This window comes from Mauremys mutica, chromosome 11, assembly GCF_020497125.1.
Source record: "Mauremys mutica isolate MM-2020 ecotype Southern chromosome 11, ASM2049712v1, whole genome shotgun sequence".
NCBI classification, from domain to species: domain Eukaryota; kingdom Metazoa; phylum Chordata; order Testudines; family Geoemydidae; genus Mauremys; species Mauremys mutica.
This window is the reverse complement of record NC_059082.1, coordinates 53,768,097-53,780,373: the sequence shown is the minus strand read 5'-3', so window position 1 is coordinate 53,780,373 and position 12,277 is coordinate 53,768,097. Positions and strand designations below refer to the sequence as shown.

At 50.5% G+C, this 12,277-nt stretch overlaps 1 protein-coding gene across 2 annotated transcripts in view; it reads right to left on the bottom strand.

The window, feature by feature from the left end:
- LOC123343923 (zinc finger protein 239-like) overlaps window positions 1–5,781 on the bottom strand; it is a 45,177-nt gene extending 39,396 nt beyond the window's left edge. The window contains exons 1-2 of one of the 2 annotated variants that reach the window (XM_044979498.1): window positions 5,623–5,781; window positions 3,030–3,323 (exon numbers count right to left, since the gene is read on the bottom strand). The gene's annotated coding sequence lies outside the window, so the exon portion shown is untranslated. The remainder of the gene's footprint in view (window positions 1–3,029; window positions 3,324–5,622) is intronic. The other variant, XM_044979496.1, reaches the window with a different exon arrangement.
- Window positions 5,782–12,277: the final 6,496 nt, after the last annotated feature.

Below are 12,277 nucleotides of genomic sequence, written 5' to 3'. Positions count from 1 at the left end.
ACCCCTTTTGGCCAATGTCAGTTTCAAACCCTCCCATTTAGATTCTGGGAGGTGCCTGCCACCTTCCAGTGTCTAATGGACAGGGCACTGCAGCCCCATTGGCAGTATGCTGCTGCCTATCTCAACAATGCTGTACTCTAGTCTAGCCCCTGGGGAGAGCATCTCCAGAGGATTGCTGCAGTTTCTAAGGGAAGCAGGTCTAAGTGCATGGTGAGTAGTACCAAAATGAAACACTTAGACCAGAGGTGGGCAAACTATGGCCCGTGGGCCACATCCGGCGCACAGGATCCTCCTGCCCAGCCCCTGAGCCCCTGGCGGCTAGCCTCCAGCTCCTCCCCCGCTGTTCCCCCTCCCCTGCATAAGAACATAAGAAAGGCCGTACCGGGTCAGACCAAAGGTCCATCTAGCCCAGTATCTGTCTACCGACAGTGGCCAATGCCAGGTGCCCCAGAGGGAGTGAATCTAACAGGCAATGATCAAGTGATCTGTCTCCTGCCATCCATCTCCATCCTCTGACGAACAGAGGCTAGGGACACCATTCTTACCCATCCTGGCTAATAGCCATTTATGGACTTAGCCACCATGAATTTATCCAGTCCCCTTTTAAACATTGTTATAGTCCTAGCCTTCACCTAGCCTTCAGGTAAGGAGTTCCACAAGTTGACTGTGCGCTGCGTGAAGAAGAACTTCCTTTTATTTGTTTTAAACCTGCTGCCTATTAAACCTGCTGCCTCAGCTCACCGTGCTGGTGGCGCAATGCTCTGGGCGGCGGGGCTGCGAGCTCTTGCTGGGTAGTGCAGCTGCAGAGCCGTGGCCTGAACCGGTGCACTGTGTTATGTGGTGGCATGGCTGGCTCCACCTGGGTGGCACAGCTGCCTGTCCTGGTGCTCTGGGTGGCGTGGCTGTAGTGCTGCCAGCCACCGGTGCTCCAGGCAGCGCAGTAAGGGGGCAGGGGAGTTTGGGATGGTGGTCAGGGGGCGGGGATGTGGATCAGAGTTGGGGCAGTCAGAGGGTGGGAAACAGGGGGGTTGAATGGGGGCAGGAGTCCCGAGGTGGCAGTTAGGGGTTGGATGGAGCAGCGGGGGGCAGTCAAGGGTGGATGGGACAGGGGCCCTGGTGGCCATCAGGGGGTGGGGCTGGGCCATGCCTGGCTGTTTGGGGTGGCACAGTCTCCTCTAACCAGTCCTCCATACAATTTCAGAAATCCGATGTGTTGCTCAGGACAAAAATTTGCCTGCCCCGACTGAATCTGACCTTTGGCCAGCTAAGTGAAAGTCATAGAATATCAGGGTCGGAAAGGCCCTCAGGAGGCATCTAGTCCAACCCCTGCTCAAAGCAGGACCAATCCCCAGACAGATTTTTGCCCCAGATCCCTAAATGGCCCCCTCAAGGATTGAGCTCACAATGCTGGGTTTAGCAGGCCAATGCTCAAACCACTGAGCTGTCCCTCTCCTCTGCTAGAGTCCTACTAGAGTGCCCAATCCCTGCCCACCAAAAGGCAGGTGAAGACATTCCTGGGGTTATCAGGGTATCATAGGTGCTTTGTCTCCAGGTTTTCCACTAACAGCACCCCTCCCAGACCCCCTAAAGAACAAGCCCATCAAAACGTCCAATGGACGCCGGCTTGTGCAGGTGCATTTGGCGCAGTCAAGCGCATCTTGTGCAGTAAACCAGAGCTGCTGAGTCCAGATTTTACAAAAGGATTCATACTACAAAGTGATGCCTCTGAGGTGAGACTTGGGACGGTTTTATTGCAGGTGGCGGAGGATGGAAAACACCCCATCCTACATCGCAGTAGGAAGCTTCTCCCACAGAAGAAGAACTATTCCAGTATAGGAAAGGAAAGTCTTGCAGTGAAGTGGGCAGTGAAATTATTATGATACTACCTCCTGGAAGCGTCCTTCACCCTGCAGGCTATGAAAGATGACAACCCCAGACTCGCCCTGCAGCCATTTACTTTTCGTTGCGCCACAGCCCATGGAAACACCGATTTTTTTCCCCCAGAAGGGGCAGGTGATGTTTCCACAGAGCGTGCCCTTTGCCACACTCACAGGGGTGCGTGACAGGGTACAAAGGAACTCCCTAGCCCAGACCCTAACAGGTTAATGCAACAGCCAATTAACCCTGCTGCTTAGCGGGAGCAAGGGAAATATAAAGGGCTGCCTGGGTGATGGGGGAACAGCTGGGTATGAACTGGAGTCCCACCCTGAGGTCTACATGCGGAGACCATTGGTTGCAGTTTCTGTCTTTGTTTTGCTGTGGCATGTTTTGTTCTGTTTGGACACCCTATGTTTTCATAAAGACAGCCCTGTAGAGAAGGGGCCACAACTGACTGAGGGCTGCCTGACTCTTTTATTTTTGTGCCTCCGAAACACCCCTGTTTGCTGCTTCAGTTCATCGGCTCAGAAGTCCCGCCCCATCCTCCCACCCCGCCCCCAGCAGCATCTGACTTATCCGCTAAGCCTGACTGCCCAGCTGTCAGTACCAGTGACATATTCACCCCACTGAGGCTGATCACAGACCCAGAGGTCCCAGCCACATAGCTCTCACTGAGGCACAAGCATCCCAGACTCATCTGGCCTATTCACAGCCTCAAGGCCCAGCCACACAATCCTTGCAGAGACAGACTCAATGCACATTCATCTAGTCCCTCTACACCAGGGGTTCTCAAACTGGGGGTCAGGACCCCTCGGGGGTTACAAGCTTATTACATGTGGGGGGGGGCCACGAGCTGTCAACCTCTACCTCAAACCCCGCTTTGCCTCCAGCATTTATAATAGTGTTAAATATATAATTTATAAGGGGCGGGGTCACACTCAGAGGTTTTCTATGTGAAAGGGGTCACCAGTAAAAAAGTTTGAGAGCCACTGCTCTACACCCAAGGACAGAGTCCATAGCTACGCCCTGGGAATCACCCGTTTGCTATTCCTGTTCACCTGGGATGGTGGGAACTCACGGCAGCCCTTCGGCAAATCCAGATTTTCACCTCATTCACTGACAGTTCCCAGCTGATTTAGTTTATTCCTCACCTGCGCAGGTGCCACTCAGCGTCTCCTTTTCATTGCAGCTCTGGAGATTAGGCGCTTCCTCTCATTCCCAGCTGGAAATCATGTCTTGTTTGGGAATGGGAAATCCTGCTCAGGGGAGGAGAAATGGGCAAGACTGGGGTTGTCACTTCTTCACCAAGGATTTGCTATGCAGATCTCTCTAAGGTTTAAAACCCAGCCCCTCTCTTTGCTGAGGGGACATTTCACCTGCACAGAAAGGAAATACCTCCTGGGAAGTGTGTTCTGCCGCATACGAAATTCAGGGATCTCCACACACTGTGGGACTTAAAGCAAAAACAAGCCACTTTCACATCTCTAACCAGGCCTGTTAGAGACCAGAACCAGCCCTTGGGGTGGAGGGGACCCCAGACAGGACAGTATCACAGTTCTGTCCCCCTTGGAAGCCCTGGGCAGAGGGAGATCAGCAGCAGTGCAATGTCTCTCAACCTCCTTCCCAGAGGGAAGGTTGGGAGGTGACAAAGGTGTTAGGGCCATCAGGGCTGAAAGCATGGTTGGAACCCCAACAAGTGGCCCCTTGGCTGGGGCTGCAGCAGAGCAGGAGCAGTAATTGCTCTCTGCTAGCACTGCTGCTCCCACTTATTTGTCCAGCAGGATCGCCTCCACCCTCACCCCACCACAGGGAGAAAGACAATGATCTGGGACTCAGAGTTCCCCTGCAACATGGGGAGGCAGAGAGGCCAGCTCCCGCTCCCCACATAGCAGACTATCTCTGCTACTCCAGTTCTTCCATGTGGTGGGGAGGCTGGGAACAACCTCAGTGGAAGCTGCCGCTTGCCAGGAAGGGAATTGGGCTGGAGTGTGACTGGGGGATGTGAATGGGGAGGTGAATATTGTGGGGCAGACGTGGGGCAGAGAGCTGTGATGACCAGTCTGTGAGTGGCTCTGTCTATAGTGACAGGGTGCCTGGTATATCAGTTGCAGGGGGGTGACAGACGTGGGGGGTTGTGAGTGGAGAGTGGTGATTTTGCGGGGGCTGAGTGAGAGACTGGGCTGGGGAAGGAGGTGGAGAAACTCTTGGCCAGGGCCAAAGGTGATAGTAAAGAATGGAGGGGGGAGAGAGCCTGGGTCAGGGAAGGAAGGGAGGATGGAAAGGGAGAGGGAGAGAGACAGCAGCATGAGAGAGGGAAAAGAGCAAAATAAAGGAAAAGGGAAGGATGGGAGGAGAGCATTAGGAGCGAAAGGGAGTTCCCTGGTGAACACAGTATTTACTAGAGCACAGCAAGAATGTGAAGAACATCTGCCTAGAATGGGGCAGCAGTGGGAATTCCTCTGAATCCAACCACCCCCACCCCCCACAGTGGGGTTGACACCCCTCCCAGACCAGAAACTACTCGAGCATTTATGGGTTGCTTGAAGGATAACGCACAGGATGTTTCCACCAGCCAGGGCCAGGGGCCAGAGAAGCAACCCTGGGAGCTTCAGAGACCACAAAGCTCCTAACACTCATGAGGAAACCGGTCACTCTCCTGCAGTGTCCCTGCAGAGGGCTCTCTGCGTTTCACCCTCAGGGCCCCTTTCTGCCTAGGAGAAAGACATGCTGGTAGCTGGAACAGTAAGTATCCCCAGCTCCCTGCCTGCTTCAACCCCACTGGCCAGGGAAGGGGCCCCAAGGTTTGGCCCAGATTCTCTTACTTTATGCACGCTGGAACAATAATAGCTCCCATCAACCCTGGCTTAGACTCATCACTCCCAGCTGGGCCTTTGTACCCAGGGTGCCCACACTCCAGACCCAATTCCCTCTCCCCACTCAGACTGCTGCTCTCTCCCTGTCAATAATGACTCAGAAGGAAGCAGCAGCTACAGAAAACACACTTCATAGCTCCATCCTGCGCCCCCGGTATGTCCATGTGTGACCCATGGTAACCCCATGTGGGTCTTCGTCCCCTTCTACAGGATTTATGAGGCTGCTTCTTGTAACACCACCACAGCTAGGAGATCAAGCCCAGGACCTCTCAAGCTAAGGGCATGAGCCTCTACTGCTTGAGCTCATGGAACAGGTCCATTCACTTTAAGGCAGTGGCAGACTCAAACTTCTGAGTTCTGCTTTACAGCTTGGGTACAAAAATCTACACTCAGCCGCAGGAATCGCTTGGTGCCACACACAGACATGTGTCATGTCCCTTTAACAGAGCTGGAACAAAACACTGTCAAAGAGAAGAATAAACAGCTACACTGTGGGGAGTGTCCCCGAAGCAGCATTGTTATTAGGCAGAGACAGGGCACTGCCTTTAAGTCCCGCTCCTGTTAGACTAATCCTGCCCAGTGATGATACAGTAACAAGTCTGGGCAGCACTATTCTTGGAGCTTGTCACCTTTTAAAAAAAATTTCCTATCCCCTTCCGTCTCCTTCCTTTCTCTCTCCCCCCTACTCCAGCTGGGAGAGTTGGTTTTTGTTCCATTTCTGCGTGCATGCTCGCTCCAATAGCTGGATCAGCTAAGAGCTTGTGTGTGTCAATAAAGCCAGCAGATCTGGGACTCACAGACACACATGGAGCAGAGATGGGGGAGGTGGGGCGTTTTTACAGAATCACTTTCCCCAAGTTCTCTCAATTACCTGGAGTCTTCGGCTCAGGAGTTAGTGTTCGCAGAGTCCGGGGCTTCCCCTAAGAGGCTAGTTACAGCCTGTGACAGTCCCCAGCTTGGCTAGTAACAGAAGGGTCTTTAAATAAGGCAGATACTGTAGAGAGGAGAGGAGGGAAGCAGCAGCTGCTCCGCCTGGACTCCTGGGAAGAAAACAGGCAGCTGCAGCAGCAGCCCTCATCATGTGACAGTGGTAAAGAAGAGAGAGAGTCCTTTCTTCTAACACTGAACAAGGAACTGGCATGTGACTGTGGTAACCAATCAGAGATAGAGTTGCTTTCTCCCAACGCTGAACAAGGAACTTTATTAGAACAAGGAAAACGGTATTATCCCTAAAGCCATTCTCGCTCTCTGCTTTGCTGCTGAACTTCTACCTAGAATCTTATCCAGCCCCGCTCCCTTGCTTAGCTTCCTGTTACAGATTTAAAGCCACAGCATACATATCCTCACAGCTGCTTAACTATTTAACCTGTCTTTACTGTCACATCTGCAACACTGGGCCATGCAACTGTATTTGTTCAGGATGGAAAACCCAAAAGGCATGTGACACCCAAGCAAGGGAAACTGGTTTGCCGCTGGTTTTGAGGATAACAGCAGCCAAGGTCACAGCACAGTGCAGCATAATACAATGTACAAGACACAGCTAATCCAAAAGCAGATGAAAGAGAACAGTACACAGATGCTAAGCATCCCAAACTCCAGTGTGGCTCTTCTCAGCCTTCCCAAGCCCGGATTTGTATAACAAGGACAATCTAAGTTTAGAGAGCCACTCAAGATCGTGCAACAGAACAGCCCTTCTATACATAACCTATGAGTAGGGTTGGATGGATTAGATTTTTGTTGGTAAATGTCAATTTAATCGTACACACACAAATCTACCAAAAAATATTTCCATTGATAAACAAAATTTACAGATAGGCAAAATAAAAAAAGTGCTGCTTTAGCACTTCAAGTTTGAGTTAAGGATCGGTCCTGTATATTTTTTTCATATGATGTTGATCATTTGTGTTTTAATGGTTATAAAGCTTTAACTCTTTGACTCTCAATATTTACTGTCATTAAATAATTAGTCAGACCCCCACTGTTGTCTGACCTTTCCCCATAATTTCCCACAACTGGGAATATTTAAATAGATAAAAGTTTTAAAAATGCTTAACATAATTTTGCACAACTGTGAAAATTTAAATCGATAAAAATATAAAAATGCTTAAGAATAAACTTCAGTAAAAATTATTTTAAAAAACCCCCAAATTCTGCCAAGACTGCCTATCCGCTGGGGAAATCGGAATGCTACACACCTGTATGTGTAGACCAGGAACAGAAAGGCCGCATTGCTGAGTCTCTTGGGTAGATAATGGTATTTTGGTCCCCACTGAAAGTTCTCTAGTGAAAAAGTTGTGCCATGCTGCCACAGCATTAGAATAAGAGGAACACTGGTAAGGACCAGGGACTTTTAGATGACAAGATTATAGATGTAGATGATCTACCTTTCCAACTGTGTTAGCTGTATTATGATGTAATGTTACAAATAGGCATCAGGGTTAATTCTCACCTGTACATATGACTGTCATCTGTAAATAATTCTCTGGGTTCATCTGAAATTTTATTGCATCAGAGCCTCACTAATTCTCACTCAGAACGGGAAGGCTCATTGCAAATCAGTGCAGCTTATGAAGCTGCATAATAAAAAAAGATTGTCAGTGTTTTGACACTTGTTTAATTTACACATGCAGCTTTTCTAAAAATAATAAAATGTTAGCAATCTTCAGACCTCACGGCCAAGTTATTAGTATAGGTGGAGTTCTGGGGGGGGGGGGGGGAGGAAGGGGAGGAGCATGGGAGGCATTGTCCCCCCAAACTGCAATGTAATTAATTTTGCAGTGAAGAAAGGCGACGTGCTGCTCCCAGCTTGTGCTCCTGAGGCAGGGAGTCAGAACTGTGTTTATAAACAGAGTGATTAACAGGTGATTAAGATAAGAAAGGGCTGGTAGGATTTTTCCTAAAGTTAAAGATCTGTTCCAAGCTTGGTGAACTGCAAAAAGTAAGTAGCCTAAGGCTTTGTCTACCCTGCACTTTCATTGGTAAAACTTTTGTCATTCAGGGGTGTGAAAAAACACCCCCTCCCAACCAACAAAAGTTTTACCCATGAGAAGCGCTGGTGTGGACAGCACTTTGTTGGTGGGAGAAGCTACCACCGCTCGTTGGGGATGGATTTATTTGGTCGGTGGGAGAGCTCTCGCCTGCAGACAAAGAGCGGTTACACTGCACACCTTTTAGCGGCACGGCTGTAGCGACAGTGTAGCCATAACCTAAATGATAGAATGATTTTTTTAGCCAAAGGAAATGCAGTAGAACTAATCTACTTGGATGTCAATAAAGCATTTGATACAGTTCCATATGAGGCGTTGTTAAATTGGAGAAGATGGGAATTAAATATGAGAACTGAAAGGTGTATAAGGAACTGGTTAAAGAGGAGACTACAAGAGATCATACTGAAAGATGAACTCTCAGGCTAGTGCTAGAGGGACGTTACTAGTGGAGTTCCTCAGGGATCAGTCTTGGGACCAACCTTATTTAACATTTTTATTACTGACTGTGGCACAAAAAGTGGAGGTGTGCTAATAAAATTTGCAGATGACACAAACTTGGAGGATATTGCCAATACTGAGGAGGACTGGAATATCATACAAGATCTGAATGACCTTTTAAACTGGAGTAATAGAAATGGGATATTTAATAATGTAAAGTGCAAGGTCATGTATGTAGGGACTAGTAACAAGAATTTTTGCTATAAGCTGGAGACTTATCAGTTGGCAGTGACAGAGGAGGAGAAAGAGCTGGGTGTATTGGTTGATCACAGGATGACTATGAGCCATCAATGTGATGTGGTAGTGAAAAAGGCTAATGCAGACCTATGATACATCAGATAAGGTATTTCCAGTAGAGACAGTGAAGTGTTAGTACAGGGTCGGCAACCTACGGCACATGTGCCAAACACGGCGCGCGAGCCGATATTGAGTGGCACGCACCTGCCTGCCGCGGTCCCAGCCCCCAGCCCCACTCAGCGCCCCCGCCCACCGCTCTCCCCTGTGGGGGCAGGAGGCAGAAGCTTGGTCCTGCAGCAGCCAGGGCCGACACTTCCATTAGGCGACCCTAGGCGGTCGCCTAGGGCGCCAGGATTCAGGGGGCGGCATTTTGTGCGCTCCCCACTGGGCGAACGGGAGCTTCCGGTTCCGCTCCCGTTGCGCCGCCGAAGAAGGACCTTCTGCCGATGTACCGCGGAAAACAGCAGCAGGCAATTGAGCAGCTCAATGACTGCCGCTGTCACCTGCGGCATTTTGGCGGAGGGTCCTTCTTCGGCAGCGTGATGGGAGTAGAACCAGAAGCTCCCGCATGCCCCGTGGGGAGCACACAAAATGCCGCCCCCCGAATTCTGCCTAGGGCGCCAGAAACCCTGGCGGCAGCCAAGCTTCCCCCCTCCCCCGCTTCTTCCCCCAGCGTGGTGCTTTCCTGCCCCTACCCCTCTCCTTCCCTGCGCCAATCAGCTGATGGCCCTAGCGACGGGGAGGGGGAAGAGCGGCAGCGTGCATGGAGCTGGTAGAGGAGGCAGAGAAAGGTAGGGACGGGGCCTTGGGGAAGGGGGTGGAACAGGGCATATCCCTTCCAGCCCCCTGCCATGAGCCGCTCAGAGCAGGGGGCTGGGAGCACCCCCACGAGCTGACCCCCCCACACCCAGCCTTCTGCCCTGCACCCCCCACACTCCCTAGCCCTCTGCCCTGAACCGCCCACACCCAGCCTTCTGCCCTGCACCCCCACAGCCCCATCCATCTGCTCTGACCCCCCCCACACCCAGCCCTCTGCCCTGACCCCCCCACACTCAGCCTTCTGCCCTGCACCCCCATACCCCCAGCCCTGACCCTTGAACCCCCACGCACACCCAGCCTTCTGCTCTGAACCCCCCACATCCCAACACACACCCAACCTTCTGCCCTGCACCCTCACAGCCCCATCCCTCTGTCCTAAACCCCCCCATACACCCAGCCTTCTGCCCTGCACCACCACAGCCCCCATCCCTCTGCCCTGAACCCATCCCCTCCCCAAGGTCTGGGGTCCTGGCCGCAGGCCCTGCTCAGCCCGCGGCCGGCCTAGGTGAACAGAACCCCAGGCTGGCAGGGAGCTGAGCAGGCTGGCGGCATAAGATCAGCATTTTAATTTAATTTTAAATGACACTTCTTAAACATTTTGAAAACCTTATTTACTTTACATACAACAATAGTTTAGTTATATATTATAGACTTATAGAAGGAGACCTTCTAAAAACATTAAAATGTATTACTGGCACGTGAAACCTTAAATTAGAGTGAATAAATGAAGACTCGGCACAGCACTTCTGAAAGGTTGCTGACCCCTGGTTTAGTACCATTATACAAGACACTAGTGAGACCTCATCTGGAGTATTGTGTGCAATTCTGGTCTCCCATGTTTAAGAAAGATGAATTCAAACTAGAACAAGTGCAGAGAAGGGCTACTAAGATGATCTGAGGACAGGAAAACCTATCTTATTAGAAGATACGCAAACAGCTTGGCTTGTTTTCTCTAACCAATAGAAGGCTATGGGGAGATACAATTACTCTGTATGAATACACCAGAGGGCTAAATACTAGGGAGGGAGAGGAGTTATTTAAGTTAAGCATCAACGTGGACCCCAGAATACATATAAACTGGCCATCAACAAGCTTAGGCTTGAAATTGGGTGGTTTCTAACCATCAGAGGAGTGAAGTTTGGAGCAGTGTGAGCAAAAAAACCCTTCAAGACTGAGCTTGATAAGTTTATGGAGGGGATGGTATGACAGGGCTGCCTATAATGGCATGTGGCCCATTGGCAACTGCCTGTAGCAAAAATCCCCAACAGCTGGAGACAGGACACTAGATGAGGAGGCTCTGAGTTACTACAGATAATTCTTTCGCAGGTATCTGCCTGGTGGGTCTTGCCCATATGCTCAGGGTCTAACTGATTGCCATATTAGGAGTTGGGAAAGAATTTCCCCCCAGATTGGCAGAGACAGTGGGGTTTTTTTTACTGCAGCGTGGGGCCCGGGTCACTTGCAGGTTTAAACTAGTGCAAATGGTGAATTCTCTGTAACTTGAAGTCTTTAAATCATGATTTGAGGCCTTCAGTAACTTACTGAGAGGTTAGGGGTCTATTACAGGAGTGAGTGGGTGAGATTCCATGGTCTGCAATGTCCAGGAGGTCAGACAAGATGATCACGATGGTCCCGTTTGATTTTAGTAAGAGTATCTGAGTAAGACTATACAATTTAAAACCTACAGTGTCCCTTAAGTGATTTGCCACAAGATGTCAGAACATGATAGTATTAGAGCTGAGAGGGTCTAATATTTATTTATTTTTCTTTCTTAATACTGAAATTATATACAATGTGTCTGCCAGATAGTTCTAGGTTATTATCTGCAAAAACACTAGAGTTTTCAGTTGCCTATGTAGCCCCTGGAATCAGTGTTAAAGTTTGGCCCCTTCCCCATCTGAAATGGTGCCTCTGCAGGCACGGAATTTGTTGTCCCCCCCAGCCACGCACGACCTCATTGGCCTGACTGGAGACACCCTCCAAAATATAGAAGTCAAACTACGTCTATGGTTATTAGCTAGTGCTGAGAAAAGACGGTTACTCACCGTTGTAACTGTTGTTCTTCGAGATGTGTTGCTCCTATCCATTCCAGTTAGGGTGTGCGCGCCGCGCGTGCACGACTCTTCGGAAGATTTTTACCCTAGCAACACTCGGTGGGTCGGCTGGGCGCCCCCTGGAGTGGCGCCGCTATGGCGCAGGATATATACCCCTGCCGACCCATCCGCCCCTCAGTTCCTTCTTGCCGGCTACTCCGACAGTGGGGAAGGAGGGCGGGTCTGGAATGGATAGGAGCAACACATCTCGAAGAACAACAGTTACAACGGTGAGTAACCGTCTTTTCTTCTTCGAGTGATTGCTCCTATGCATTCCAGTTAGGTGATTCCCAAGCCTTACGTAGGCGGTGGGGTCGGAGTTAGATGTTGCAGAATGCAAAACTGCTGAGCCAAAGGCTGCATCATCTCTGGACTCTTGGGCCAATGAGGCAAAGGTGTGGACCGAGGGCCAGGTAGTTGCACTACACATCCCCTGAAAGGGTACGTGAGCCAGGAAGGCAGCAGAGAAGCCTGAGCCCTGGTGGAATGTGAAGTAAGGTGGCTCTATGGAACATGGGCCAATCCCCAGGAGGTGCGGATGCACGATGTCATTGAAGACGAAATCCTCTAGGAGGAGACAGGCATGCCCCTCGTCCGGCACGCCAGCACGACGAAGATTTGGGGGCGTTACGAAAGGGCTTTGCCCGCTCAATATAGATTGCAGATGCCCTACGGACGTCTAGGGAGGGCAATTGTTGCTCTCCTTGCTATAAGTGAGGCTTCAGAAAGAAGACCGGAAGGAAGATATCCTGGATGATATGAGAGGCTGACACCACCTTTAGGGAGGAAGGCCGGACGTGGTCACAACTGCCCTTGTCCTTGAGAGACACAGTATACCGTGGGTCCATCGTGAGCGCCTGAAGCTCGGAGACTCGTCTGGCCTATGGAAAGG